Here is a 7,247-nt window from a genome sequence, read left to right as displayed (position 1 = left end):
CGCACCAGCTAGGCACCCAAAAGGTGTGACACTTGTGCACCCTGTTGGAGTGTCGCTTGTCGACACAGCTGAGGTGCCTCCTGAGCACCCCGCTGCTGGGGCGTAGGATCCACCAGCTGGGGTGCCTGACGGGCGCCCAACAAGAGTTGGAGTCTCAGTGAAACCGCATTACTGTGCTAAAGGGAGGGCCAGTGACGATCTTGCTTCGAAGCATTAGAGGGCTGGTCAAGAGCGCGAGAGCCACCCGGCAGTGCAGAAGACTAATAAGGGTAATGAGACATGGGCCTGAGGACACCGCCAAGCAGACAGCACCCGTGGAGGTCGGGGCCCTATGCCTAGACGCGCCCACATGGAACGTGTGAGGCCCAGAGCTAGTATCCCTTTGGGACCTAACCAACCCAACATAAATAATCACCCGAGAAATGCTCCACATAATTGAAAATGGGGCATTAGCATTTCGGTAAACGAAAACGAGTTCGACGGAGAAACAGAGGTGGTCGCCTAGAAGATAACGACGCACTCCGAGGAGAAGCTGATCTACGAGAGAACCTCCATGCTCGGAGGTGTAGTACAGTCGGAGTACATGAGCCTGCTGGTAGAGCCCTGTCAAATTTCTGAGATAACTCAATGTTTGGAGACGGGATTTCCAGTCTCAGAGCATCAATAGGGATCACGACCCTCTCTGAGTCGAATTAGAGAGTCTGAAGCGTATAATGATTTGAATGGCTAGGAAACAAGGCCATGAGTCTGACTTGGAAGATGAGGAAGTGGAGCCATGTGCCCCTCACCTCATCGAGGCCCCACTACCTCTGGGATTCAAGATGCCATCCATACCATCTTATGATGGTGGTTGGGATCCGATAGACCATTTGTCCAAATTAAATAGGCTAATGTCAGTACATCGTGTCTCCGATGATGCAAAATGCCACGTGTTACCCCTCACCCTGACAGGACCAACAGATGAATAGTTTAAGAAACTCCAACCTGGGTCCATTCAGATGTGGCAACAGTTGTCATCCGCCATCCGAAGACAGTTTATAGGAGTTTGAAAGGTGTGCTTTGAGGTCAACGCCCTAGCCAATATCAAGCAAGGGCCGTTCGAAACCCTCAAGGCATACATCAAACACTTCAAAGAAGAAGCGACAAGAACTAAGAGGATTGATGATGGCCAACAACTGATGGCGTTGCAGGCTGGCATCCATGTGGGATCCCCACTCTTGGATGATCTCCAGCGAATGGGATGATGGCATTTCGACGACTTCATTCGTCGGGTTCAAGAGTACATCAATTGGGAAGACGCCCAGATCGGTATGTTCAGAGCGCCCGCCCTTTTCATGGCCTCGGCCGCTCCTGGTCCCATGGCCTCGGGGGTCCAATACTCCCCCTGTGTTCTCAATCGCTCCTGGATTTGGTATGTCTTCGGAAAGGTTTGGGGTAGCGCCCATTGGAAACAGTGCTTTTCAGCCTGCATTCAGTGCTGGAGTTGTCACCTCATCCCATCTAGCTGAATCTAGTCGAGCTCCAAGTGGCACAAGGCACAGAGGGAAAGGTAAGGGTCGGAAACCCAGGGGCAGTTGGATCACACAACCCGAGAAAGGAGTCGTGTCAGGTGAGAAGTACGTCTCGTAGTATTCCAAATATACTAACCTGTCAGACTCTCAAGAGAACATCTTCGTGGCCACGACGTAGCACGTACATTACCGGAAAATACAACCCATTAGAAGAGACAGGATAGACGGGACCCTGGCAAATTTTGTCATTTCCACAATGACATAGGGCATCATACTAACGAATGTCGCCAGCACAAGGATGAGATTGAAAACCTCATCAAGTCGGGACACCTACATGAGTATGCTATCACATCAAACACAGCCACCTGTGGTTGGATAGGTGGCCCCATCGGCTACCCCTCAGGTCTTGACAACAACTCCCATAGGTCCTCAACATGCAACATCCTAGGGGCCTCCTCCAGTAAATGGGCAGGTTGGGACCATATCAGGCGGACCTCAATTGGGGGGCACCTCACGAAGCTCGCAAAACAAGTATGTGCGAGCTTTGAACCATGATGATGAGGTAATGGCTTTGACCCAGTTACCTGCTCAAATGTCGCGAATGACTGACCAAGTCATAACATTTTCTGAAGACGATGCTCGGAGAGTGCATTTCCCACATCACGATTTGTTGGTAATTGAGAACCAAATCTCTAACAAAATGGTGGCTCAGATTCTGGTAGACAACAGGATTTCGGTGAATATTCTATTTAAATCAGCCTTCGAGGATATATGGCTGACTATGGCTGACAAATCCCTGTGCGCCTTGACACTTTATGGGTTCTCGGGAGAAGCCCTCATCCCAATGAGGCCGGTAAAACTCTCAGTAATGCTCGAAGAGGTACCTCACTAGGCTTTTAAGTACTGCACCTTCGTGGTGGTGGAGTGTCTCTTGGCATACAATTCCATTTTGGGACGACCAACACTAGTAGAGTTCAGGGCAGTCACTTCCATCCGTTAACTGTGCATTAAATTCCCTATGGATACAGGAATCGGTACTATCTGCGAGGACCAGAAAGAGGCGAGACAATGCTACTATGTCTCCCTCAAGGCTCCCGTAATGGTAGTGACGGAGGAGGTCCCCGAAAGCATCGAGACCTCAGAGGAACGAACTGTGCAGAACTTGGGGCGACGAGTTAGATCCTAGGGTTCAAGAGGAGAGGTCCATCAAACCAGTGGAAGAGATGGAGGAGGTAATTGTGGATACCTCCACCCCCGAAAAAAAGGTGATTGTTAGGGGGGTAGCTTGAAAACAAAAGTCTGAGAAGCGTTAGTGGTCTTCCTTAGAGAAAACCAAGATGTGTTTGCATGGACTCATTCCGACATGACCGGCCTTGATCCAAATGTCATATGCCATGTTGCTCTTTAACGAGTTGACAAGCTCCTCTCTAATGGGTTTATCCAAGAAGCCCAATATCCCAAGTGGCTATCCAATGTTGCCCTTGTGCCTAAGCCAAATGGCACTTGGAGGACTTGCATCGATTTTTCGGACCTTAACAAGGCCTGTTTGAATGACTGTTTTCCACTCCCCAGGATAGATTAGATGGTCGATGCCACCTCTGGTTACGAGTTTCTGTCATTTATGGACGCGTACTCAGGATATAACCAAATATCCATGCATGTCGCCGACAAGGGTCTCTATTGTAACATCATGATGTCTTTCTGGTTAAAGAACGCCAGTGCCACATACCAAAGGCTAGTTAATAGAATGTTCAAGAACCAGTTAGGGCGGAACATGGAGGTTTATGTGGATGATATGTTGGTTAAGTCTTGGACCACCCCAAATCATGTAGGTGACCTGGCTGAGGTATTCGGGGTGCTCCGCCGGTTTGGGATGAAGCTCAACCCCCAGAAATGCACATTTGGAGTAGCCTCTTGCAAGTTTTTAGGCTTCATCGTGAGCGCTCAAGGGATTGAGGCAAACCATGAAAAGATAAAGGTCTTAATTGAAATGCCTTCTCCCCGGAAACATAAAGATGTTTAGAGCCTGACAAGGAGGATCGCAGACTTGAGCCATTTTGTCTCAAAGGAAACGAATAAGTGCGTCCCTTTCTTCAATATTCTCTGGGGGAATCAGAGATTTGCATGGACGGAAGAGTGTGAGAGAACAATCCAACAACTCAAGGCACACATGGCGAACCCTCTGATATTGTCCAAGCTAGAAGATAGAGAACCCCTCCTACTCTACATGGTTGTATCGGAGGATGCCGTTAGCACTGCACTGGTTAGGGACGAAAGCCACACTACACCAAACACCCATTACCATAACACATGATTATAATAGAATTTAAAAAGAGTTATTGTAAGTGAAAAGAATTTCAGGCGGCAATTTAAAATAAGGTACCGCCAAATGACTTAACTTTTTTTGACTTAACATTTTTCAACCTGTGTACCCATTTCCCCTATACCCATTTCCTCAATCATTCTTCGGTCTTCCCCTTCCGGGTCTCTCGGACCCTTCAATCTTCAATCATTCTTCGTCTTTCCGTTCGTGGTCCGTTCGTGGTCTATCTCTCTCGGTTTCCCGTAGACCTATCCCTCTCGGTCGGGAAATGAGAAAATAAGCAGAAATTTTTAATATTTCACTAACTCTCTATTCCCCAATTTCTATTTCTACCATTTACCACACAAAGACAACCCTAATCATTCTCTCTTCTGTCTTTTCCCCATGGATGGCTTGTTCTATCCTCTGTATCGTTTCCCACTGATGGTACACAGATAGTCATAGCCATTCTTCTTTTCTTTCACTAAATTTTTTTTGCTCCAGTGCCTCCTCTTAGCCATGGCTAGGGCTACCATAAAGGTTTATTTCTTCATAATGGAGAGGGGTTAGTCCTCTTCAAAATCTCCGTTCCAGAAGTTTCTTCATCGCCAGCAAAGATTTTAAGGTCACTATATCATCTTCCTCTTCTCTAATTTTTATGTCTATTAGTATTATTATTATTATTATTATTATTATTTGTGGCTTCCAAATGGAAATTTCCACGATTATCCTTGAGGTTCGTAAATCTGGGATTGCAAACCAGAAATTGGACATTAATAGCCTTCTCTTTAATATATAAAAAAATCATTTTGGGTCCTTTGAAGGACTAAATGGGATTAGAATTTTTTGTGTGCCTATCACTACTAGGTATCCATTTGTTCCTGTACTTTCTTTTAAATCTATTATGTATATATATATACATATATAAGCAACAATTAATAATTAGCAAGTGTTCTATGTATATGTCTATCTTTATGATGGAATATCTTAAGTGCTTAGATTGATAGTGTTAAATGGCTTTACGTTATTCTGCTGGTAATTATAAGGGGTCTAGAGCCTAGACCACTTGCATCCATAAAAAAAATTATTAAAAAAATTGCTGAGTCAATATATCAATGATGAAATTTTGTTTTTAATGTAAAAATTATTTCTATTTCTAGGGTGGTGATTTATGGCTTGTTTGGATATTCAGATGGATGTAAAGAATCAATATCATGCAACTATATGGGTGCTCAAGATATGCATTTTCGAGAAAATGAGGTTTGTTTTCTAAATATCTAATTTCTCTCTTAGAGAATTATTTTGCTATAGGACCTAATTGTTTTGGGCATATAAAATAATATCAATAATGCTATTTTCCCCTAATATATAAATGTATATATGTATAAATATATATATTTATATATAAAAGAAAGTTTAATTGAGTTCAACTATATCAATGAGAATTTTGTTGCTGTCGATGGGAATGTTTGAAAAAATGTGGCTTGCAAATGATAGCAATTATGGAGAGTTTAGACGGTTTACAACTTGGAAACAAAGGGACCAAATTGTTGACTTTTAATTGCCGTATGAGATTTTTAGGGCTATGCAACAAAAGTGAGTACTATTCTGTTATGCCTTCATTCAATTTCTAGATGCGTAAATACAAACTTAATCCAATATGTTGAAGAAGTAATTTCTTTGGCTCTTACTATAAAATTTGACTGTGAGATTGGATTTTTAGCTGACTATTGCTCATTTTAGATTGAAACTTTTTGAAGTTAAAGATTAAGTTTTATGTAACAATGCTCATGGATTAAGAAAATAAAAAAAACTGCACTCCATATGTTTGGTAAAATGCCTTAGAAACATAATATAGTGTATAGATGTTTTATATAGACTATTCCATAGAGAATATAATATAGCTATGCTTGATCATAGATAAATCAATATAGTCATAGCTTAAGATTTCCTTGGTAATATTAATGTTACACTTTAATTAAAAAGTTCAAACTTTTTTTCATTCTTTCTATTATGTATACTTTATATAGTTTTCTTCATGACTGTACAATTTGGAATTCATTTATATACTGTCATGGTTTTCTATCATATTGAGTTGTTAAGAAACTGAACCGAGTACTTATTAAGCTCAATTTTGTCAGTTTACAGCATTGTGAATATCTTGGTTTTTTTTGTATACCTACAGTGTGTGAACATGCTTATTCTTTGGCTCAAAATATAGATCCTGACAGTGAAGGAAGAGGAGTTCTACAATTTAAAACTGGATTGATGTCTTTCATTACGGTGTGTGCTTAGTTTGAAATGGATAAACTTGACTTCCAGATTTTTAGTCTGTTTTTTTTGCATTCTATACACTTCGACACAAAAATTGTATTTGCCATATATTTACTTTTTCTTGTTTAAAATTTTTTAGCAAAAACTTGCAAAAAAAGGAGGGAGGAGTTATAGATAGAAGCCAAGACATTGCTCTTTTGCAAGATTTCTACAAACTCTATCGAGAGCAGAATGACGTGGAAATGTTACGAGAAGAAGAGTTGAATTTAAGGGAGACTGGGGCTTTCAGTGGAGACTTGGGTGAGTAAGTATTTCACCCATTTGAACTCAAATAGATGGCACTTTTATTTATTTGCTTTTGTTCTGTTTATGCTAATACTGTAGTTTTATTTTCTAATCTACCTATAAGGAGAAAAACATAATTATGTGAATGTGACTTTCAATTTTCTCCTTTTGTTTATTTTTGTCCCTTGGTTTATTATTAATTTTAAAACCTTCCTTTAACTATTAGGAAAAGTTTGATTTGTATATTCCTCTGTTTTTTTGGCCAGCCCTTTATCTTTGGTGTTAAAGGTATTTTCTCAGTTTTTCTTTCATGGCCATTATATTGATCTATTTATTGATTACTTTTTCCAGGTTGGAGAGAAAGACAGTTAAGAGGAAAAGAGTTTTTGCTACTTTAAAAGTTCTAGGCACAGTCCTTCGCTGACTGAGGAAATTCCTGATGAGGTTGGTTGTATGACTTTGTGATCAGTCGTAATGATTTACTATAACTATTTTTTAACATCCAAAATCTTGTGAAGCATTTATGTTGAGCCCCTAAAAAAAATTCATGTGAAGAATTAGTGACTAAATATTTGGAAAAAAATTGCATGATATGTATCTACAAAGGAGGGATATGTTCCTGCTTGAGCTTCTTCATTGAAAGTTGAAACTAACATAAATGGGACACATTCTATTTAATCTTGCATCTCTCAATTGGTTTGTTTTATGCAGCTGAGACGTGTGATGGAAACTGATGCAGCTATGACGGATGACTTAATTGCTTATAATATTATTCCACTTGATGCTCCTAGCCCAACAAATCGTATTGGGTTTTTCCCCAAGGTAATTATTTTAACAGTTTATGTTTCAAGTCCAAAATTTTGTTGTTTGTACCA

General features: G+C 40.9%; 1 long non-coding RNA gene across 1 annotated transcript; it reads left to right on the top strand.

Annotated features, from left to right (window-relative positions):
- The first annotated feature begins 3,959 nt into the window (after positions 1–3,959).
- LOC133816712 (uncharacterized) lies at positions 3,960–6,577 on the top strand. The gene is made up of 3 exons (XR_009885427.1): positions 3,960–4,438; positions 4,974–5,073; positions 6,227–6,577. It is a non-coding gene; the product is annotated as an uncharacterized LOC133816712 (long non-coding RNA).
- The last annotated feature ends 670 nt before the right edge of the window (positions 6,578–7,247 follow it).

The sequence above is a fragment of the Humulus lupulus genome, chromosome 2 (assembly GCF_963169125.1).
Source record: "Humulus lupulus chromosome 2, drHumLupu1.1, whole genome shotgun sequence".
NCBI lineage: Eukaryota > Viridiplantae > Streptophyta > Magnoliopsida > Rosales > Cannabaceae > Humulus > Humulus lupulus.
Note: the sequence above shows the minus strand (reverse complement) of the source record. Positions and strands in the feature narration are given on the sequence as shown.